This window comes from Salmo trutta, chromosome 15, assembly GCF_901001165.1.
Source record: "Salmo trutta chromosome 15, fSalTru1.1, whole genome shotgun sequence".
NCBI classification, from domain to species: Eukaryota; Metazoa; Chordata; class Actinopteri; order Salmoniformes; family Salmonidae; genus Salmo; species Salmo trutta.
In genome coordinates this window covers 38,966,728-38,991,794 of record NC_042971.1, presented here as the reverse complement: position 1 = coordinate 38,991,794, position 25,067 = coordinate 38,966,728, and the positions used below count along the sequence as shown (strand labels likewise).

At 42.7% G+C, this 25,067-nt stretch overlaps 1 protein-coding gene and 1 pseudogene across 1 annotated transcript in view; one reads left to right on the top strand and one right to left on the bottom strand.

The window, feature by feature from the left end:
* Nucleotides 1–22,551, bottom strand: part of LOC115148983 (neurite extension and migration factor-like) — an 84,430-nt gene extending 61,879 nt beyond the window's left edge. The window contains exon 1 of the mRNA XM_029691365.1: nucleotides 22,172–22,551. The gene's annotated coding sequence lies outside the window, so the exon portion shown is untranslated. The remainder of the gene's footprint in view (nucleotides 1–22,171) is intronic.
* LOC115148300 (uracil phosphoribosyltransferase homolog) overlaps nucleotides 52–25,067 on the top strand; it is a 61,297-nt pseudogene continuing 36,281 nt past the window's right edge.

The following is a 25,067-nucleotide window of genomic DNA, read 5'->3' as shown; positions in this document are numbered from 1 at the left end:
GCAGAGGGGGGATGGGGTGAGCGCCTACTCCAACTAGGGCAGGAGGACCAGATGGCTGCCGAGTACACGCTCACCTTCCAGACAATGGCAGCATCCAGCGGATGGCATGAGATGGCGCTTCGTACGCTATTCAGAAGAGGACTGCGTGAGGAGGTTCAGACGGAACTGGTCTGTCGAGACGACAACCTCTCCTTGGCTGCACTCATCGTGATGGCCATCCATCTGGATAACCTTCTTTGGAAGCGTCGGTACTCATCGCTTTTCTCCCTCCGTCAGTACTGTCACGTCTACTCCTCCCCCTCCGGCACTCAACATCGGCAGTTTACTAATCACCAGTCCTGGGAACCATCATTACATGCACCTGCACTCCATCATTAAGCACACCTGGACTCCATTACCTCCCCTTTATGTGCCACTCCCTTAAGTTCCTTCCCCAGGCAGTATTGTTTCTGTTGTTCATGTCTAGACGCTACTCCTACGATGTATCGTTCCATGTTATTTCTTAAATTAAACTTACCACCTGCTTCTTGACTTCCAGCGTCTACAGTGTTTCTTCCTTTAAAAGTTACTAGCTTATGCCGTTAGTGGTAGATGGTGACATTCTGTCATTGCATCGCACTATCACAAGGGGGAAGTTAGTCTAAACTGTGGCACAAATTGACTATATTTTGTAAATTAATGGAGGTGTTCAGTCTCTTCTCTGGCACTAGAGTCTTGTATCAGGCAACAACAAACTGTTGGTGGTGCTGGAGTTGGCTTCTTTGGGATAGGGGGCAGTATTTGGAAGTTTGGCTGAATGAGGTGCCCAAAGTAAACTGCCCGTTACTCAGGCCCAGAAGCTAGGATATGCATATAAGTACTATTGGATAGAAAACACTCTAAAGTTTCCAAAACTATTAAAATAATGTCTCTGAGTATAACAGAACTGATATGGCAGGTGAAAATCCGAGGACAATCCATCCAGAATTTTTTCCCCCCAGCTCACCACTGATTACAATGGCTGTCAATGGGAATATAAAAGGAATACCTCCCAGATTGCAGTTCCTAGAGTTTCCACTAGATGTCAAGTCTTTAGAGTTTCAGGCTTGTTTTTTGAAAAATGAGCTAGAATTTGTAGTTTTTGTATGTGGCTCCCATTTTGGCTGTAGTGTTTGTAGCGCGTTCTGGTGAGGGCACGCACTTCATTATTTATCTCCGGTAATGAATATACTATTCTCCGTCTTAAATTTGATCATTTATTTACATATTAGGGTACCTGAGGATTGATTAGAAATGTTTGACTTGTTTGGAAGAAGTTTATTGGTAAATTACGGGATTCATTTGTATGCATTTTGAATGAGGGAAACCGGTGGATTACTGAGTCAAGCGCGCCAATTAAACTGACTTTTTTGGGATATAAAGGACAGAGCATGGGGACTGGTCTTTATAAATCAATCAGATGTTTATGTGGAAATGTAAGGATTATTTTGCTCTTCACTCGCAGTCACTTTGTAGCCTAGGCCTACTCCCGACCGGTCACGTTGTACAGCGCCATATTTTCCTAACTGAAACCTTTAGTTAAATCGCTTTAGCCATGATAGTAAAATGAATCAAGGCTCCCATTGTTATTTAGTTTTTAACTAAAATGCTTGACTATATTTAAAGACAAGGATGACTTGTATGTGTGATGACATGCACAAATGAATGAGTGATTGATTGATGTACTGTGTAATAAAGTAGGCCTTTATGCCAATAAGTAAGTTACGCTAAAACAGCTACAGTAACAAATGCACATTCGGTTTCTTGAAATAGGAACACGTGCCATATTTTCCTAACTGAACCCCATTAGCCTACAGTACATCGGCTACAGTAAGAAATGCATTTTCGTTTTTCTTGGGAATAGAAAAACTATAATATTCATCAAATTAATTAAGCTACATTTCTAAAAATCAATCCCATATAGTCTGTTCTATTCAAGGCTCCCTTTGATTCTTAGGCCTACAGCAGCATGTCTCTGGTGGGCAAACTAGCATTAGCTACCATTAATGGCAACAATGGCTGACACTTAAATAACGTGTCACTTAAATAACGTGCCATAGAATTTTGCGGCTGCCCGCAAGCTGTGCTGCAGTACGACACAACTTTTAAAGGAAGAACCACCGTACGTTACACCCTTGTGTAATGTACACCCTTGTGTAACGTACCGTGGTGTAACATACACCCTTGTGTAATGTACGCCCTTGTGTAATGTACAGTGGTGTAACGTACACCCTTGTGTAACGTACAGTGGTGTAACGTACACCCTTGTGTAACGTACAGTGGTGTAACGTACACCCTTGTGTAACGTACAGTGGTGTAACGTACACCCTTGTGTAACGTACAGTGGTGTAACGTACACCCTTGTGTAACATACAGCAATTGAACATGTTTAATTCATGTAAGAAATTTGAGAAGAAAATCATTCATTTAGAAAAAGCTGATGTTTTCACTCACGAACCTGCAGTTGTCAGTTGACGTTCAAAGTTAGCAACGTTCTGCCGCAGAGCAGCACCACAGAGTTCTATTGAGCAGTGACCACTTTTTGATCCTGCCTGTGAAGACATTCCAATCACTCTAAACATGCTAAATTCTCAAGAGTAAATCGTATGTAACTTTTGAACCTTATATTGTAGAGACACAGGGTTTGTACTATTGCTTTTCTGACTGAATGTTCTATTGAATGGACATATTTGTATAAATCTTGAAAATGACTCTATACACGGTGTTCACCCATAAGGGGATAATTCGTTCAAGTATTGAGAAAGGATTTCTGCTGAAGAACGCATGGAAAGTTTAACCAGAAAAAGAGCCAACAGGATGTCAATGTGATGTAGGCCTAGTCCTTGACAGAACCCAAAAGAGGGGCCAAAGATTATAGCAACAATCGTGTAAATTAAACAGTTTTGTTTTCAGCCATTCATTTTTCTCCATAAAACATAACGAAGCAAAGGGGACATATTTAACTTTGCTGTAAAGTCAAGACTTTAAAAGCCTCGTCTCTCATCTGGTTCAATAAGCAATAAGAATGGCTACAGTTTGAGGCATTACTCATGATTCTGGATTTCTCTCGTATCTATATGATTTCTGCCTTTTAGATATTCATTTAGAGAGAAAACAAATGGAGCAATAAAGGTTATTCAAGGACGCTAAATAGATTTTATTTTAGATTAAATAACAAATACGTTCAAACAACGAATCCACAATATGTGACATTTTCTGCTCCTGTTTTTCCTGTCTGACGTCTCTTGTAGTTCAAGACTCTTTGGCCCATTTGTGCTGCTGTATTGAGAGGCAAAAACTCAAGCTAATTGAGATTCAGCCTCTCATCTCTGTACCCATACAACCCCCTCCACTAACCCACTCCAGTTACACAGGCAGGCCACATCTCAAACAGAGTGGGGCTGGTAAGGAGGTGGGTGGTGTGGGGCTAAGGAAGGGGAGTGGGGGAGGGGTGTGTGACAGAAAGGGGGCAAAAGAACCGAGGAGTTGAGGGGTTGAATGCCGATTGCACAATACAGCCCATATAGGAGATGTCCTGGGTAGAACTGGAGACGTGATGGCTGAGCATGTTTCCTCCCTCTTCCTTCAGGTGGGAACTGGGAAGGAGTACAACTACATGATAAGAGGAGCCTCTGCAGTAAACAGGAGGAGCTCTTCCTTATTACAGTCAATAACACCTCCAGCACACAAACAAACCTAATACACACATAGTGGAAGAGTGCCATTCGTTATCACTCTGACCAGTTTCGGGTGTTAGATTTTGTATTGAAGACAACTGTCAACATTGCTGGCTGACCTGCCCTTTCATTCTCCCATACATCAGCCTCCTCTTATGTTTCACTCCAAATCATTAGACAAATTAGGTTAACCTCTTATGAAACATACTGTATGCAATAGATTATTAGAGTATAATCTAATAGAGTATATCATTTAGGCCTTCATGTATTGTGTACATTTTGTACATCATTGAAGAAATGAATTATATTCTTCCCACATTTCCAGTGCAAGAAAAAAAACAAGCAAAAACAGAATTGCTGGTGACTGCATATCCCTTTGTCCTCCGTTGTCACAACTTATTTGTCATCATGCGTATGATTATCATTTTATTTCAGATCAAACCAGAGGACACAAGAAGGAAAAACATGGTGACTGTAACAAAGGAGCAAAAGCTCAATATGCTCATTAACATGCAAACGGCCCTCATCCCAGGGCTTTTGAAATTAGTTTTTCCTTTTACAGTCACAAATGTGATAACTTTTCCATTATAAAGCACAAAGACTTCATTCTAGGGTGCCTGATGCCACAAACGGCGGAAATAAAAACAACTCCACAGAGTGAGACATGTCTATCACAAATGCACTCGCCACTTCATCCAGTTTAGAGTGTATCTTTAGTATCTAGAGTTTTCAACACATGTTTTCAGGAGGGCATTGTGAAAAGGACTAATATACTGAACAAAAATATAAACAGAACATGCAACAATTTCAAAGATTTTACTGAGTTACAGTTCATATTAAGAAATCAGTCAATTGAAATAAACTCATTAGGCCCTACTCTATGTATTTCACATGACTGGGAATACAGATATGCATCTGCTGGTCACAGATACCTTAAAAAAAGGTAGGGGTGTGGATCAGAAAACCAGTCAGTATCTGGTGTGACCACAACTTGCCTCATGCAGCGCGGCACATCTCCTTCGCATAGAGTTGATCAGGCTGTTGATTGTGGAATGTCCCACTCCTCTTCAATGGATGTGGGAAGTTGCTGGATATTGGCGGGAACTGGAACATGCTGTCATACACGTCGATCCAGCGCATCCCAAACATGCTCAATCTGTGACATGTCTGGTGTTTATGCAGGCCATGGAAGAGCTAGGACATTTTCAGCTTCCAGGAATTGTGTACAGATTCTTGCGACATAGGGCTGTGCATTATCATGCTCAAACATGAGGTGATGAAAGCAGATGAATGGCACGACAATGGGCCTCAGGATCTTGTCACGGTATCTCTGTGCATTCAAATTGACATCAATAAAATGCAATTGTGTTCGTTGTCCATAGATCATGTCTGCCTATACCATAACCCATCACCACCATGGGGCACTCTGTTCACATCAGCAAACCGCTCGCCCACACGACGCCATACAGGTGGTCTGCGGTTGTGAGGCCGGTTGAACATACTGCCAAACTCTCTAAAATGACATTGCATGCGGCTTATGGTAGAGAAATGAACATTCAATCATCTGGCAACAGCTTTGGTGGACATTCCTGCAGTCAGCATGCCAATTGCTTGCTCTCTCAAAACTTGAGACATCTGTGGCATTGTGTTGCCTCTCCATTTATGGGGGTTAAAATGGGGGTTAGAAATTAAACAAAGGACTCATAAGGGAAATATTTTGAGTAAATGGGAGGAATACACATGCACGCACGCACTAATACACAAACACACAAATTACATTGCACATACACAATTATTCTGTGATACTGTACTTTTCGATAGATCTTAAAACCTGTTTACTTTGTTAATTTTGTTTAATAATTATGTTTAACTGAAAAAAATAAAGCACTAAAAATCATAATAAGCCATCTGGCTTGCTCACGCTTAACGTAAATTAAACACTAATATTTCAGATAGTGTTGTGAACAATTCACTATTGGTTGACAGTACTTTGGTTTGATTATCATTGTTGAACAACCAAAGATATAAGTATGCTGAAAAAAACCTACAATAAGGTGGTTAGGTCCCCCTTCATTCATACATTTCAATTTCTTTCCTGGAGCCGAATACTCCCACTTTATCTTCTGATATAATCATATTGTAACATATTCAGCACCCAGTAGCCTGGATTATGTTAAAATAGGAAAATATTGTGATGAATTAAACATATTTGTTGTAAGAGATTAAATAAAATCCTAGACTCAAGGGTTTAAGGCCTCTGCCTCAGGATGAGATGTATCCTGAGATAAACTGCCCTTCTGACCAATACAGTACAAAGGACATACAGTACAGCTCTGGTGTGGATGTGTAACTGGGAGCATATTGACACCACCTCTCAATCACTGTACCACAGTAAATATCTTCCTGGGTAAATAATGAGCAGGGGACCAGTTAACCACCAATCAGAGGTTAGCATGGGGTTAGGCATGTTGCATGGGAGGAGGTGTTGATTTCTCCTGATAGAGTACTGGACAAATACAAACAAATGAAGCATGGCGTGGTGACTCACAGCTCTAATGAAGCAGTGTATTGACTAAATTCCCCCTCTGTCTGTGAGGCGTGCATCCCAGCTGCCCTTCTGAATACCAATTACTGTACCGATGGGCTGCTCTGTCACTCAGCCCAAATGCCAGTGAGCTGGTGTGTGTATGAGTATGAGGGTGTGTGTGAGAGAGAGAGAGAGAGAGAGAGAGAAAGAGAGAGAGAGAGAGAGAGAGAGAGAGAGAGAGAGAGAGAGATGCTGTGGGTCAAAAGCGCAGAGGATGCAGAGAGGAAGGAACAGAATGTGTGAAGCTAGAGCTTTAGGTTTGCCATCTAACTGAATTTCTTTTCAGTTCCATTTTCATATCCTATCAAACCACCTATCCTCAGAAGATCTTGGAGCGCTGTAATCTATTACTGCTCAGTGCTAGAGACCAAAATGCTGATGAACAAAGAGGCTCAAAATGCTACAGAACCTTTTTTGTAACTTATATTTGGTGTGATGACGTGCTGACATAATTAGTCAGTAGCATAGTGAGAGGAGAAGATGACAAGCATTTGACATCTACAGAACCATCGGTACATTGGATTGGTAAAGACTCCCATAATAGTACTGTACCTGAGGCTCAGACTGGGGACAACAATAACTGTTGTTCAATATTATAGCTCCTCTAATTCCCTCCGCACTGTTTTGTGGAAGGTCTTTGTTTGATTTCTCTCGTCTTTGCCCCAAACAAAAATGAAGGAGCCGAATAAAGAGTGGGCAATATAAATAACGCTGGCAGCCCAAGGGCAGGGCAGTACAAAGCCTAGTAAACAGCCATTGATTTGAGCAGGGCCAGGGCCAGTCCTCTCTCCGAGGAGGTGCCTCCGCTTCTACTGATGGACGGGCCTGACAGCAGCTCCTTCAGCAAACTCCTTTAAAAAAAAATTTGATTAATATTTATCCAGCATTAGAGCCATCCATAAGACTGAAACTAGACGGACTAGACAGTCCCCCCCAGACAAGGAGTTATGGAAGAAGGGAAAACCAGCTGAAAGTCATTATTCTTTTTCAAGCCTTGAAGATTTATCTGAATAATGATGTATTGTGTACCATGGTTCGATTATACTGTATGTCCACAAGGCTGGAGAAAGGAATTTTAGGAATATTAGTTAATCCTCAATAAAAGCGTTATGCAAAGGTCCTGACAGAATTACAGTACATAAAGGTAAATGTCTATGCTGTCAATTTCTTTGTGGGAGGTAGTATTTGCATTTTGTTTATCATATGCTCGATGTAGGGTTGAAAAGATGATACGTTTCTAGCCCTTTTGCTCCCGAGTGGCGCAGCTGTCTAAGGCACTGCATCTCAGTGCAGGCATCTCAGTGCTAAAGGCGTCACTACAGACCCTGGTTCGATCCCGGGCTGTATCACAACCAGCCGTGATCGGGAGTCCCACAGGGCAGCACACAACTGGCAAAGCATCATCCGGGTTAGGGGAGGATTTGACCGGGGTAGGCCGTCATTGTAAATAATAATTTGACTTGCCTAGTTAAATAAAATAAAAAAGGAGTAGCAGAACAACATTGAGTACAACGTTTTATCCCTACACCGCTTAAAGGTTAATCAAACCTCTGACCTATGCACCACTGAACTTTGACCTACAGCGCCTTCAGAAAGTATTCAAACCCCTTGACTTTTTCCATATTTTGTTGTGTTACAGCCTGAATTTAATGGATTCAATTGATATTTTGTGTCATTGGCCTACACACAACATGCCATCATGTCAAAGTGGAATTATGATTTTATCCATTTTTACAAATTAATTAAAAATGAAAAGCTGAAATGTCTTGAGTCAATACGAATTCAATCCATTTGTTATGGTAAGCCTAAATAGGAGTAAACATTTGTTCAACAAGTCACATAAATTGCATGGACTCACTCTGTGTGCAATAATAGTGTTTAACATGATTTTTGAATGACTACCTCATCTCTCGACCCCACACATACAATTATCTGTAAGGTCCCTGAGTTGAGCAGTGAATTTCAAATACAGATTCAACCACAAAGACCAGGGAGGTTTTCCAATGCCTCGCAAAGAAGGGCACCTACTTTATTGGTAGATGGGTAAAAAAAAGCAGACATTGAATATCCCTTTGAGAATGGTGAAGTTATTAATTACACTTTGGATGGTGTATCAATATACCCAGTCACTACAAAGATACAGACGTCCTTCCTAACTCAGTTGTCGGAGAGGAAGGAAACCACTCAGGGATTTCACCATGAGGCCAATGGTGACTTTAAAACAGTTACAGAGTCCACAACTAAGAGGTTTTAATGTCCCCTGTTTTGGGGAACTGCTTGGTTCTGGTACTGGTTCCAACCAACATTTTCACTTATAAATCGATCTGTGGACACCATAGATCGAAATGGCTTGCTTTGAGCGTTAGCCCTGATTCTCACAGATGCAGGAGTATGTCTCTTTTGCCTGTGTGGAGCAGGATGTGAAATCTGCCACCACTAGAATCTGTGATGTCCCTCCTTCCATTTCATTGGCTCTTCAGACTTTCCATCAACTCCTGGCTGAACCCTACGTCACAGCCACAAACAATGCATAAGCCTTGACTCCTTACATCGTAGCGCAGCAGGAGTGAGTGGTTTTGTCGCTGTAGCACATTCAGAGATCGATTTAGAGCCAGTAATCTAATATGAGCCACGATTAATATGAGATGAAAGGTGAGTTCCTAATGAGTTCATGAAGCCACACTAGAGCTCTGTGAAAAGTTCACAGCAATGGGGGCAGGCGTTTTGATCAAGAGAGACCTTTAGAAAATATGCACATTTTCTCTAACACTAGACATACAAATATGTATTTTACAGTTATAAGGAAGGTGAAATCTTATAGTTATTCAATTTATAATTTCATTATACTATATTTAGAAAGCATATAAGTCATTTCAAGCCTTAGTCATACAGTTTTGTAGAATAGGATTTCATATTTTCATATTTTTATCATCTTTGTACTGGATACTTGAGCTTGTGTCCTCGAAATTGACTACACCTCAGCAATTTATAACTACTTTTACCAGAAAGGTGAGATTTTAACCTTTCTTGGAGTATGCAGCATTACTAGTTATTGTTTATGGCCCTCTCATAATAAATCATTACTTTGGGGGATTAAGTAGATTACATTTCCGATTACATTTTGTTACATTTAACTGGTTAATGGCTGTGATAGGAGAAAACTGAGGATGGATTGTGTAGTTACTCCAGAATACTAACCTAATAGACAGAGTGAAAAGAAGGAAGCCTGGACAGAATAAACATTTTGCAATAAGGCACTAAAATAAAAGAAATTACCTTTATACAATGCGTTATGTTTGAGGCAAATCCAACACAACACATCACTGAGTACCACTCTTGATATTTTCAAGCATGGAGGTGGCTGCATCATGTTATGGGTATACTTGTCATCAGCAAGGATGGGAAGTTTTTTAGGATAAAAAGAAATGGAATAGATCTAAGCACAGGCAAAAACCTAAAGGAAAAGCTGGTGCAGTATGTTTTTGTCAACAGACACTGGGAGACAAACTCACCAGTCAGCACGACAATAACTTAAAACACAAGGCCAAATATACCCTGGAGTTGCTTACCAAGACGACATTGAATGTTCCTGAGTGGCTTGGTTACAGTTTTGACTTAAATCGGCTTGAAATCATTTTTTAAAATAATAATGCGCAAATATTGTACAATCCAGGTGTGCAAAGCTCTTAGAGACTTACCCAGAAAGACTCACAGCTGTTATCGCTGCCAAAGGTGATTCTAACATGTATTGACTCAGGGGTGTGAATACTTATGTGAACAAAATCTGGAAAAAGTCAAGGGGTCTGAATACTTTCCGAATGCACTGTATCAATACAACATGTAATTGAGGAAACACTGACTCTGAGAGACTGGAGAGTATGGTCATTTACTGAGAGGTTGACCTGCGAGGTTAACCAAAATGTTGAGGGATCTGATTGTGAGAGACAGGACATAACAACAGCCGTATCTCTGAAAACTTGGGCCCTATCAAAATAGAAACGTAAAACATTGCTGTTTTTTTTGTCTGAATGCAAGGAGGTACTTTTCTGATGACGCAAGTCATTAATAGCTGGCAGAAAGACTCCTCCCCCTTCACAGCTCTAGTGCATTAAACTGGAGGCTCCATTTTCAAGGGGGGGGGACACACACACAAAAGCCTCCTGCCAATCCTCTCTGAGTGCATGCCCCTACAACAACAGCACTAGGGCCTCTTTACAGAAAGACCTCTGACGGACAGCCTGACATTCTGCAACAGCCCAGAATGCCAACATGCACTCAGCCTACAATAGCAACACCTTCTCCCTAAATATCATTGTGAATCAAAGCCAATAGTCACATATTTGTTAATAATAGAAACGTGCAAGAGTCCTCAGCTAAGAGACATTGGTAATAGGTTATTTAGCAAATAAGGGTGGAGCTGAGAGAAAAATATTTTTTTCTAAAGGTACAGATGTAACAACTGTCTTCACTGCTTAAAACTCTCTAATGCCTGGAGGCCTTAGGGAATCTACAAAATGTTAGTTCTTTTTAGAGTGTGTGTGCCATATTTATGCCTTATTAATATACACTGAGTATACAAAACATTAAAAGGGATAATCCACCCCCAGAAATAAAAATCATGAAACTCCAGTCGATTTGGTGAAAGCCTATGTTCTGCCAGCGGGTAAAAAAAATCTCCATGATTTAACTTCTAAGTCAGTGGTCGCCAACTGGTCGATTGACTGGTCGATCTTCCAGGCATTCCTAGTCAACCACCAAACACTTCTGGAGAAAAGCCAACGATAAAGGGGCCAACAGTAGGTGCAAAAACTGGTCAGTCTCACCGGAGGAAAAGAAGGAGAGAACAGGGACCGTGAGAGACGGACCCTCTGCTGCTCTCTTCCTCCCTCCACTGAGACTAATGCTGTGTTCAAAACAACTGGGAACTCCTAAATATCCGACTTCAGTGCGTTCAAGGCAACTGGGAAATCGGAAATAAAAACGAGATCCAACTGGGAATAATAGATTTGAACGGTCATCCAACTCGGAATTCCAAGTCGGACACTCAGGCATCTTTCTAGAGGGCAGACTTTTCAAACTGAATAACACCAACGTCATGATTTGACCTCGTTTTTTTTCAGAGTTCCCACTATATGTACAAAAGTATGTGGATCCCCCTTCAAATTAGTGGATTCGGCAATTTCAGCCAAACCCACGGCTGACAGGTGTATAAAATCTAGCACAGCCATGCAATCTCCATAGACAAACATTGGCAGTAGAATGGCCTTATTGAAGAGCTCAGTGACTTTCAAAGTGTCACCGTCATAGGATGCCATCTTTCCAATGAGTTAGTCCGTCAAATTTCTGCCCTGGTCAACTGTAAGTGCTGTTATTGTGAAGTGGAAACGTCTAGGAGCAACAACAGCTCTGCCGCGAAGTAGTAGGCCACACAAGCTCACAGTCAATTTGCTTACCACCCCAATAGATCCACAGACGATGCAATCGTCATCACACTGCACACTGCCATCTGGACAAGAGGAATACCTATGTAAGAATGCTGTTCATTGACTATAGCTCAGCATTTAACACCATAGTACCCTCCAAGCTCATCATTAAGCCCAGGGCCCTAGGGTCTGAACCCCGCCCTGTGCAACTAGGTCCTGGACTTCCTGACGGGCCGCCCCCAGGTGGTGAAGGTAGAAAACAACACCTCCACTTCGATGATCCTCAACACAGTGACCCCACAAGGGTGCATGCTCAGCCCCCTCCTATACTCCCTGTTCACCCATGACTGCGTGGCCACGCATGCCTCCAACTCAATCATCAAGTTTGCAGACGCCACAATAGTAGTAGGACAGATTACAAACAACGACGAGACAGCCTACAGGGAGGAAGTGAGGGCCCTGGGAATGTGGTGACAGGAAAATAACCTCTCACTCAACGTCAACAAAACAAGGAGCTGATCGTGGACTTCAGGAAACATCAGAGGGAGCGCCCCCCTGTCCACATCGACGGGACCACAGTGGAGAAGGTGGAAAGCTTCAAGTTCCTCGGCGTACACATCACTGACAAACTGAAATGGTCCACCCAAGCAGACAGTGTATTCAACATCAGGAGGCTGAAAAAATGTGTCTTGGCACTTAAAACCCTCACAAACTTTTACAGGTGCACAATTGAGAGCATCCTGTCGGGCTGTATCACCGCCTGGCACGGCAACTGCACTGCCCGCAACTGCAGGGCTCTCAAGAGGGTGGTGCGGTCTGCCCAATGCATCACCGGGGGCAAACTGCCTGCCCTCCAGGACACCTACAGCACCCGATGTCACAGGAAGGCCAAGAAGATATTCAAGGACAACAACCACCCAAGCTACTGCCTGTTCACTCCACTATCATCCAGAAGGCGAGGTCAGTACAGGTGCAAAGCTGGGACAGAGAGACTGAAAAACAGCTTCTATCTCAAGGCCATCAGACTGTTAAATAGCCATCACTAGCACCTTAGAGGCTGCTGCCCTATATACATAGACTTGAAATCACTGCCCACTTTAATAATGGAACACTAGTCACTTTAATAATGTTTACATATTTTGCATTACTCATCTCATATGTATATACTGTATTCTATTTTATTCTACTGTATCTTAGTCTATGCCGCTCCGACATTGCTTATCCAAATCTTAATTCCATTCCTGTACTTTAGATTTATGTGTATTGTTGTGAAATTGTTATATATTACTTGTTAGATATTACTGCACTGTTGGAGCTAGAAACACAAGCACTTTGCTACACCCGCAATAACATCTGCTAAACACGTGTATGTGACCAATAACATTTGATTTGATTTGACAGAGTGGGACTGCCGAGTGTAAAAATCGTCTATCTTCGGTTGCAACACTCACTACCAAGTTTCAGTCTGCCTCTGGAAGAAACGTCAACACAAGAACTGTTCGTCTTCAGCTTCATGAAATGGGTTTCCATGGCTGAGCAGCTACACACAATCCTAAGAGATCACCATGCACAATGCCAAGCGTCGGCTGGAGTGGTGTAAAGCTCGCCCCATTGGACTCTGGAGCAGTGGAAACGAGTTCTCTGGAGTGATGAATCACGCTTCACCATCTGGCAGTTCGACAGACGAATCTGGGTTTGGCGGATGCCAGGAGAACACTACTTGCACCAATGCATAGTGCCAACTGTAAAGTTTGATGGAGGAGGAAAAATGGTCTTAGTTCCAGTGAAGGAAAACCTTAATGCTACAGCTTACAATGGCATTCTAGGCTATTCTGTGCTTCCAACTTTGTGGCAACAGTTTGGCGAAGGCCCTTTCCTGTTTCAGCATGACAATGCCCATGTACACAAAGCGAGGTCCATACAAAAATGGTTTGTCGAGATCGGTGTGGAAGAACTTGACTGGCCTGCACAGAGCCCTGACCTCAAACCCATCGAACACCTTTGGGATAAATTGGAAAGCCGATTGCGAGCCAGTCCTAATCGCCCAACATCAGTGCCCGACCTCACTAATACTCTTGTGGCTGAATGGAAGCAAGTCCCAGCAGCAAGTTGAAAAATATATGGCAAATAGAAACTGGATGGTCTTCAGAGATAGATGGGAGGGGTTGAGTGTAGCTGAAGGACTAAAAACAAACAAAAGATAACTAATGTAAAATATACTGTGTCCGTAAAATGTATATAGTATGTATAAGCTGGAAGTAGAAGCCTAAGTGTTGTTGTCCATTCGTTTAGTTCAATTAGGGGAGGGGTGGCAGGGTTAGGGGTAAATAATAAAGAAAAAATATATTTATGTACAGTACCAGTCAAGAGTTTGGACACACCCACTCATTCATGGGTTTTTCTTTATTTGTACTATTTTCTACATTGAAGAATAATAGTGAAGACATCAAAACTATGAAATAACACATGGAATCATGTAGCAACCAAAAAGTGTTTTGAGATATTTGAGATTCTTCAAAGTAGCCACCCTTTGCCTTGATGACAGCTTTGCACTCTTGGCATTCTGTCAACCTGTTTTGAGACCTGCATTTCTTTTTTGGGGGGGGGGGGGCCTTGCCTGTTTTACATGTTATTTTGGCATTAATACGTGCTACATATCAGTTTGCAAACAATGTAAAAATATATATACACTACTGTTCAAAAGTTTGGGGTCACTTAGAAATGTCCTTATTTTTTAAAGAAAAGCACATTTTCTGTCCATTAAAATAACATAAGATTGATCAGAAATACAGTGTAGACATTGTCAATGTTGTAAATGACTATTGTAGCTGGAAACGGCAGATTCTTTATGGAATATCTACATAGGCGTACAGAGGCCCATTATCAGCAACCATCACTCCTGTATTCCAATGGCACGTTGTGTTAGCTAATCCAAGTTTATCATTTTAAAAGGCTAATTGATCATTAGAAAACTCTTTTGCAATTATGTTAGCACAGCTGAAAACTGTTGTCCTGATTAAAGAAGCAATAAAACTGGCCTTCTTTAGACTAGTTGAGTATCTGGAGCATCAGCATTTGTGGGTTCGATTACAGGCTCAAAATGACCAGAAACAAAGCACTTTCTTCTGAAACTCATCAGTCTATTCTTGTTCTGAGAAATGAAGGCTATTCCATGCGAGAAATTGCCAAGAAACTGAAGATCTCCTACAATGCTGTGTACTAGTCCCTTCACAGAACAGAGCAAACTGGCTCTAACCAGAATAGAAAAAGGAATGGGAGACCCCGGTGCACAACTGAGCAAGAGGACAAGTACATTAGAGTGTCTAGTTTGAGAAACAGACGCCTCACAAGTCCTCAACTGGCAGCTTCATTAAATAGTACCCGCAAAACACCAGTCTCAACGTCAACAGTGAACAGGCAAATCTGGGATGCTGGCCTTCTATGCAGAGTTCCTCTGTCCAGTGTCTGTGTTCTTTTGCCCATCTTAATCTTTTATTTTTATTGGCCAGTCTGAGATATGGCTTTTTCTTTGCATCTCTGCCTAGAAGGTCAGCATCCCTGAGTCGCCTCTTCACTGTTGATGTTGAGACTGGTGTTTTGCGGGTACTTGTTGAGGATGACAACGAGCCAATCTCAACAGGTTGGAAAGTGACAGTGAAGATGAGGCCTCAGAGTCTGATGTTCAAGAGGTGGGCATTGAGGAGGTCCAGGGAGAAGACATGGAAGCCTGAGTGGAAGACAACCAAAGCTTTAGTTTCTAGACTATCATTTCACTGATGTATGTTGAAAACGTTTTTGGGAGATGCGATGGATCATTGGGATCATTCAATATTCCCTTTCTTTGTTGTTCAGTGAAATCATCCCATGCAAAGAGTCAACTCATTTAATTAAAGTTCAATTCGTAAGTTGTAAAAACTAAATTGTTTTAAAAATGTCTATTGGAAGGATTTAATAATTTGCAATTATGTCTATGTTTCTGTCTCCATATGATATGGTAAATATATGCAATGCAAAAAACATCTACATTTAAATGGTATTAATATTACTTTGCATATATTTCCATTAATTCACATATATACCCGTTAATTCCAATATATTCCTGTTAATTCTCACAGAAGGTTTCCACCTCTGAATATTCCCCAAAGTGTGCAACCCTAATAAGGCAGCTCCAAAATGCAGGTGTTTCAGCCTAGCTCAGTGCTTTCTGTGGTGGTGGGGCAACCCAGCCGAAAATACAGAGCCTTGCCCCGTGATTGGCTCAGTGTTCTTTCACTCATGGGAACACTACGTCACCTCCAAGTCTAACGGTAGAGATCGAAAATTCAAGCCCCTTGGGTGCTGCCATAGAGTTACATTAGAAGTGCCCATCCAAGAAGGCTCAAGGTCATTGGCCACAGATAAAATTAAGTCAAATCACGTTATATCTACAGTAGCTTTGATTGGACTATCAACATCATACTTTCAAAATCTTCATCATCATGAATCAATTCGACAATCTACTGGCAAATCCTTTTTAATCCTTGTCATATGAAGATAAATAATTATAGATAAAACGTATCGGTGCTCATTGGCCATTGGACATAAGCATTACACAACAAGTTGGAAATCGCAAATTCAACAATGAGTGGTTTGGAAGGAATCAGTGGATAACTGCAAGCATTGCAAAGCAATCATTAGCCTGCAATTCAGTGGAGTGGCTGTGTGGTCCCAAGTCGAAGTTTAATGGTCTCTTTTCCTAGTTGAAAATTATATACATTCAACATTGGCCATGCTGTCAATGAAGCATGATTTGTGCCCCGCTCAAAACAACTGTTAACTCAGAACTACAAAATTTGACTTAAGTGAGTTCAAGACAACTGGGAACTCGGGAAAAACGAGCTACAACTGGTAAAATACGTGTTGAACTTTGATCCAACTCGGAATTGTAAATCGGGATCTCGGGCCTCTTTCTAGAACTACGACCTGAAGATCAATGATGTCATCATGATTCAACTTTTTTTTGAGTTCCCAGTTGTCTTGAAAGCACCATAAATACAGAGAATGCCAGACTTTGATGACAAAGTTCGATGACAAAATTTGCCCACGAAGGACCGCTGCGCCACCTTCCTGTTCAAGTGAGCACAGCATAACAAGGTGAGTCCAAAAATGTTTTGTATGCTGCTGCATAAATGATGTAATATGCCAGGGAGATATGTATACTGTAGCTAAGAAAGTAATACTAAGTGTATGTTGTGTAGTAAGCTGTTAGTAGCCCATGTGCCTCACCCTAATAATTTGGTCTATTTTCACCTCTTAATTTCGCCAACTGTTCTGACTTGGTGGTGCACATGTAGCCTATAACCTGTTTTTGAGAAATGTAATCATCAAATATTGTAAGAGCTTTCATTGTCTGCTTATATGCCCCCTTTATTTATCCTACGCTTCTGACTTGGTGTACAGGGAGAACACTGTAAGAACGGCCCATGTTCTGAATTCTGTCGCTGTACATTTCAAAAGTGCTGAACAAATAGTTATACTGACTGCGTACGTCCAAGCTTGCTCATTAATGTCTTAATCGAAATTACGGATTGCATCTTATCCGCCCTTACGCCATATTTTGTACATCTCAATTGTCAGTAAAAACCACATTTGTTTAAGTAGGGCAGTAAATGAGACTGAAAGGCAGTAAATGGAGGCTGAATTAACTGTTTCGCTGCCAGACAGGGCTCTGCTGATAGCCAGGTGTTGCAGTGGTAATGTGTTGAGACTGCTGTTGGGACAGCTTTAGGTAGGTCCTAACAGTTTGTGGGCACCATTTGTCACCGTTAAAGTACAATTAATGTACTGTTTAGCGTTGTGTTGTGTAGTGGCTTTGCTGGCATGCATCCCACATTATAATTTGTTTGCCCCACCAAGATTGATGTGCTAAAATCGCCATTGGTTAACTCCAATGCTTCCCACAGTTGTGTCAAGTTGGCTGGATGTCCTTTGGGTGGTGGACCATTCTTGATACACACAGGAAACTGTGACAAAAACCCGTTGCAATTCTTGACACAAACTGCTGCCCCTGGCACCTACTAGCATACATTGTTCAAAGGCACTTAAATCTTGTCTTTCCCATTCACCCTCTGAATGGCACACATACACAACCCATGTCTCAAGGCTTAAAAATCATTCTTTAGCCTGTCTCCTCCCCTTCATCTACACTAATTGAAGTGGATTTAACAAGTGACATAAATAAGGGCTCATAGCTTTTACCTGGATTCACCTGGTCAATCTATGTCATGGAAAGAGCAGGTGCTCTTAATGTTTTGTATACTCAGTGTATAATACCATATGCAAAAGTCACAGAGGATATTTTTCAATAAAGAAATACAGCAAGTGATTCCTTCATAATTTGACATAGAGAAACAGACAAGAGTCATCCAGGACCACAGCAGTGGGGTTGGTGTTTGTATCTGCCTGCCAGTGAGGAGGATAGAGATTAGAAGCATTGTGAATGTTACAGGCCCAGCATGAGCAGCTAAAGATCTCAGCACTCTGCTCTGCTCTAATGTCTGTCCCACTAGAGAGGAATGTCACGTTCTTGGAAATGAGCGGACCAAGGCGCAGCATGAGTATAGTTCCACATATTTATTTAAGTGAAACTAACAAAATAAAATAACAAAACGTACAAAGACCGTGAGGACGTAGTGCCCAAACACACTAACAATCAATCAATATCCGACAAAACACAGGTGGGGAAATAACTACCTAAATATGATCCCCAATCAGAGGCAACGATAATTGGGAACCATATTAGCACCAACATAGAAATAGACATACTAGATCACCCCCTAGTCACGCCCTGACCTACTACACCATAGAGAACCAAGGGCTCTCTATGGTCAGGGCATGACAGTACCCCCCCAAAGGTGCGGACTTTGGCCGCAAAACCTGAAACCAAATGGTGAGGGTGAGGGGGGGTGATTAGTGTCGGTGGCGGCTCCGGTGCAGGTCGTAGCCCCCGCCCAGACCCCAGATCCGGCCATCGCGCCGGGCTGAACGCTGTGCCTGGACTGGGCATCGGCACAAAGGAGGACTCCGGCTATGGAGCTGGGTTGGACGCCGTGCCTGGACTGGGCACCAGCGCAAAGGAGGGCTCCGGCCATGGAGCTGGGTTGGACGCCGTGCCTGGACTGGGCACCGGCGCAGAAGAAGGCTCCCACCCTGGAGCTGGACTGGACGCCGTGCCTGGACTGGGCACTGGCGCAGAAGAAGGCTCTGGCCTTGGAGCTGGACTGGACGCCTTGCCTGGAAGCTCCGGACCGTTGACGGTCTGGAGGTTCCGGACCGTTGACCGTCGCTGGAGGTTCCGGACCGTGGAACGTCGCTGGAGGTTCCGGACCGTGGACCGTCTAAGGAGGTTCCGGACTGTGGACCGTCGCAGGAGGTTCCGGACTGCGGACCGTCGCAGGAAGCTCTGTACTGTGAATGCGCACTGGAGGCCTGATGCGTGGAGCTGGTACAGGTGGCACCGGACTGGTGACATGCACTTCAGGATGAGTGCGAGGAGCAGGCACAGGACGTACCGGACTGGGGAGGCGCACTGGAGGCCTGATGCGTGGAGCCAGCACAGGTGGCACCGGACTGGGGACACGCACTTCAGGGCGAGTGCGAGGAGCAGGCACAGGACGTACCGGACTGGGGACACGCACTTCAGGGCGAGTGTGAGGAGCAGGCACAGGGTGTACCGGACTGGGGAGGCGCACTGGAGGCCTGATGCGTGGAGCCGACACAGGTTTCACCAGACTGCTAACCGGATCTTCTGGTCGAATGTTGAGCAGAACACACTTGCACAACATCTCTCTCATCTCTCTCTCTCCCAACTTCTCCATTGCCTCCCTGACAGTCTCTGGCTCTCCCCATGGCTCAGCCGCCAGCTCCATGTGCCCCCCCCCAAAAAGAAATCTTGGGGTTTCTGTGGCCGTGGTCTGACGACACGCTTCTCCAGAGTTTGCCATTCGGGCTCTGGCACTCTCCTCGGCTCGACCAGCCACCCCTTGTGCCCCCCCCCCCCCCAACAAAAAAAAACTTGGGGTTGTCCTTGGGCTTCTGTGGCTGCGAACCCTGGCGTCGTCGCTGTCCTCCATTATTACCTTCCGTCTGCCACCAAGGAAGGGTTTCGCATTCACCCATCACTTCTTCCCATGTCCAAAACTCCTTTACCTGGTGAACACACACGCTGCTTGGTCCTGGTTTGGTGGGATATTCTGTCATGTTCTTCGAAATAAGCGGACCAAGGTGCAGCGTGAGTATAGTTCCACATATTTATTTAAGTGAAACTAACAAAACAAAATAACAAAACTTACAAATACCGTGAGGACGTCGTGCCCAAACACACTAACAATCAATCAATATCCCACAAAACACAGGTGGGGACTAAGTACCTAAATATGATCCCCAATCAGAGGCAACGATAAACCGCTGCCTCTAATTGGGAACCATATTAGCACCAACATAGATATAGACATACTAGATCACCCCTTAGTCACACCCTGACCTACTACACCATAGAGAACCAAGGGCTCTCTATGGTTAGGGCGTGACAAGGAAGCTCAGTTCAGACTCTTTCCCTGCAGTCATGAAAGTAATCAAAAAGAGCTGAGCCACCCATCTCACGGGGTCGTTATCTTTCTGTTAATTACAGCATGCTACCTCAACTCCCTCCGATGCCGAGCAGCGCCACAGTCACCGCAACAATGCAGTACTGAGGCAGGGAGGGGGTTATCTCTGAGTGAATAAATGAATGACTGACAACCAGGCACAATAACATTTGTCCACTATTCAACAGGTTAAATCGTATGAAAACTTGTCTTTTCATGTTCTGTATGGTCATTTTAACTGGTGGGAAATACCGGTTGATACCATACATACCGGCTCCTATATAGAAGACTGAAATGTGTTAATCAGTGAGACGTCTGCCCAGGTATTGGTACAACCTTTCACCCAACCTCCCAGGCAGCCTCGCTCCTCCCCCTCTGGCACTACTTTCAGATAAACACAATGCAGTGCTGTGTGCAGCCCAGCCTTCAAGGACCTGCTCTCTCTCTAGTTCTCTCTGAGAACCTTGGGCTGCTGAAGTATGGAAGACAAAACCCATAGAACGGAGGCACAGAGGACTACATGAAGTGGATTGTTGTTGTCTCACCCTGAACATGCCTAATCCTATTCACTTTCAAACATAATGGGATGGGAATAAAACTGCATATTTCTTCAAAACTACTTTAGTGCCTTATAACATCAATGGAGCGACCTGGGGCTGGGCAACCAAACAACACCTTGGGACAGTAAAGGAAACGTACTAGGTCTGGCACTGGGATGGGTAGCTCTTAGCAGGAACCCTGCTTGAGTTGATATACAGACCTGATCAAATTAAAGGATGTTCAGTGCCTATTATTGGGGACACTCTGGGCTAAATTAAGAGGGTGTATTTCGTCCTCTTATCTACTGTATTTTCAAAAACATGAAACCAAAAAAATGACCTTCAATTTCAAATGAACACTTATGCATAATTAAGCCTGATAAACAATTCCCCAGCCCTTTCACAAAGGAATGTTGTTGAGTTAAACTCTGCCTCTTAGGGACAACCACCTGTGAAGGATAGCTTTATCCAGGCATTATTCTGGAAAGAGGGTGAATCATTTAGTTAAGCTATCCCTGCAATTTGGCAGAGAGCTCCATATATGTTATTGCCATCCATGTGAGAAGTAGGATAGAGATTACATTTTACAATGATAATAATACTGTAATAACAATAATGTTGAGACAATTTTTATTTGCTTGTCCTTTTTGTAAACACTAAGAATGTATTTATGCGAGTTCGACAGGTCTGACCTTATGTCACATACAAATATGAACGGAAATTGAACACAGCATCTAACCACAGGGAAAGAAGAAAAGCTGGAAACTCCATGCTGAAAATAAATGAATCTGGGAGCACAGAGCAATGGTCGATTTCATGCCAAGGGGAGCACATTATTCAGTGAAATGTTCAAGTTTAAGCACCTTGTTTATTGAACTAAGCACTGCCAAATACTGCAAAGGTTGTCCACGATCTGGACTGACAATTCTCATATTGCCTGTGTGTTGTGTGTCTGTGTGTTTTGGGGGATGGGATATGGGGTGCAGTTTGCTGGTACCTCTAATGCTCCAATGTAGGGTATCACTTTTTTCTAAATAAGGAATGTTGTCTTTCGAAGCATTTTATGACAATTGCTTTTCTGCACAGTTTAAAAGTGAAGTAACTGTATTCAATTAAATACATTCTTAAATATACAAACACAACAGATGAATGTTGATTTAGCGTGATACATAAAATACCCTCCCCCCTTTTCTCTCGAATGCAGCCGAAGAAATTGTAGGCTATTTTACGTTGCATATTCTTTATGCAAGTGTGTTGCCCTGAACTGAGAACCATATTCGTCATTGTACAACATTTAACTTACCTCTCTTTTCACACGGGCTGCGCTTTTCCCGTCGCCATCATTCCATTTACAGTTATTTATTTGACAGATGGAAACTGTATCTTCTCCTCAATGCAGCGAGTGCGACCTCACCATGTTTTTCCCAAGCCCGGACTCCCTGTATCAGCAGGTGGACGCGCCTCCCTGTGATGGAGACAGCGCGCCTTTGCCCCCCTACCACTCCATTTTATTGTGCACTCTTCTTCGTAGTCCAGCAAACAAAAAAATATATTGGCCATTCCATGTGTCGTGTACATTATGTTATATAAAGGAGCGCCATGTTCGTGTTCGTTTCCTATGACGCACCCTGGATCAATGTACACCGAAACTGGATGATGCTATTGTTATGTCCTATCTTTTTTCCACAGATGCACCCCGTCCCTGACAACGACGGAAGGCTCGTGCCAGTTTGCTCCCCCTCTTTTGCGACGTGCCATAAAGAGCGCGCCCACAGATTTCACTCGGGACCGCGCTTCTCCATGCCCAGTTTATTAACAGGTGCAGTTTGGTTCTCAAGGAAATTAGCTATTACAATGCCATCACTCGAGTTGACACTTTAATTGACAAGCAGAGCTCTCTTCTCTTACAATTTATATTTAGCTAAACCCGGAGCCTAGTTTTGGGGCTTTATAAATTGGATGGATTATATACTGAACAAAAATATAAACGCAACATGCAACAATTTCAAATATTTTACTGAGTAAAAGTTCATATAAGGAAATCAGTCAATTTAAATACATTCGTTAGGCCCTACTCTATGTATTTCACATGACTGGGAATACAGATATGCATCTGCTGGTCACAGATACCTTAAAAAAAGGTAGGGGCACGGATCAGAAAACCAGTCAGTTTCTGGTGTGACCACAACTTGCCTCATGCAACGTGACATGTCGTTCGCAAAGGGTTGATCAGGCTGTTGATTGTGGAATGTTGTTCCACTCCTCTTCAATGACTTTGCAAAGTTGCTGGATATTGGTGGGAACTGGAACACGCTGTCGTACATGTTGATCCAGAGCATCCCAAAATGCTCAATGGGTGACATGTCTGGTGAGTATGCAGGCCATGAAAGAACTGTGCCATTCTCAGCTTCCAGGAATTGTGTACAGATCCTTGCGACATGAGAGGACAGTTAGGACAGTTAGTTGCTAACCAGTCAATGTTCAGGTCACCCAAAAAATAGACCTCTTAACATCACACACTCTTAACATCACACACACAATCAAGCATTTTACACACATTACCTAGATACTGACTGTTAGCACTTGGTGGCCTATATAAAACACCCTAAAATCATAGGCTTTAGATGAGGCAGGTATACTTGCAACTACAACACTTCAACACTTGACATGAGATCATCTCTAAGTATTACAGGGATATGGCTCTGAACATATACCGCAACAGTGATGTGTTGTGTTGGATTTGCCCCAAACATAACATTTGTATTCAGGACATAAATGTAATTTCTTTGCTACATTTTTTGCAGTTTTAACTTTAGTGACTTATTGCAAACAGGATGTATGTTTTGGAATATTTTCATTCTGTACAGGCTTCCTTGTTTTCACTCTGTAATTTACATTAGTATTGTAGAGTAACTACAATGTTGTTGATCCATCCTCAGTTTTCTCCTATCACGGTCATTAAACTCTGTAACTGTTTTAAAGTCACCATTGGCCTCATTGTGAAATCCCTGAGCGGTTTCCTTCCTCTCCGGCAACTGAGTAAGGAAGGACACCTGTATCTTTGTAGTCACTGGGTGTATTGATACACCATCCAAAGTGTAACTAATAACATCATGCTCAAAAGGATATTCAATGTCTACTTTTTTAAATTTTTACCCATCTACAAATAGGTGCCCTTCTTTGCGAGGCATTAGAAAGCCTCCCTGGTCTTTGTGGTTGAATTTGTGTTTGAAATTTACTGCTCGACTGATATACCTTACAGATAATTGTATGTGTGGGGTCCAGAGATGAGGTAACTTGCAACTTATTATGTGACTTTTTAAGCACTGTCATTGTCGTGTGTGTAGGTGGCAGGGAAGTCAGGTGCAGGAGAAACCAACTTGGTGTAACTGGAGTAGTTTAATTATTATAAAACAAACTCCAAGAAACCAACGTACATAAAAAAATAAACATGAGTAAACATACCCGTAGCACACCTATACAAAATTCACAAACACATAACCACAAACAATCTCCGACAAGGACATGAGGGGAAACAGAGGGTTAAATACACAGCATGTAATTAATGGGATAGGAACCAGGTGTGTAGGAAGACAAAACAAAACCAATGGAAAATTAAAAATGGATCAATGATGGCTAGAAGACTGGTGACGTCGACCGCCGAGCACCACCCGAACAAGGAGGGGCATCGACTTCGGCAGAAGTCGTGACAAGCACATTTTTACTCCTGAACTTATACTGAACATAAATATAAATGCAACATGCAAAGTGTTGGTCCCATGTGTTATTAGCTGAAATAAAAGATCCCTGTAATTTTCCATACGCACAAAAAGCTTATTTCTGTAAAATGTTGTGCACAAATTTGTTTACATAGTGAGCATTTCTCATTTGCAAAGATAATCCATCCACCTGACAGGTGTGGCTGTTTAATCAGCTTCTTGATATGCATGATCATTACACAGGTGCACCTTGTGCTGGGGACAATAAAAGGCCAGTCTAAAATGTGCAGTTTTGTCACACAACAAAATGCCACAGATGTCTCAAGTTTTGCGGGAGCGTGCAATTGGCATGCTGACTGCAGGAATGTCCACCAGAGCTGTTGCCAGAGAACTGAATGTTAATTTCTCTACCAATTTCTCTACCATAAGCAATGTCGTTTTAGAGAATATGGTAGTGCATCCAACCGACCTCACAACCGC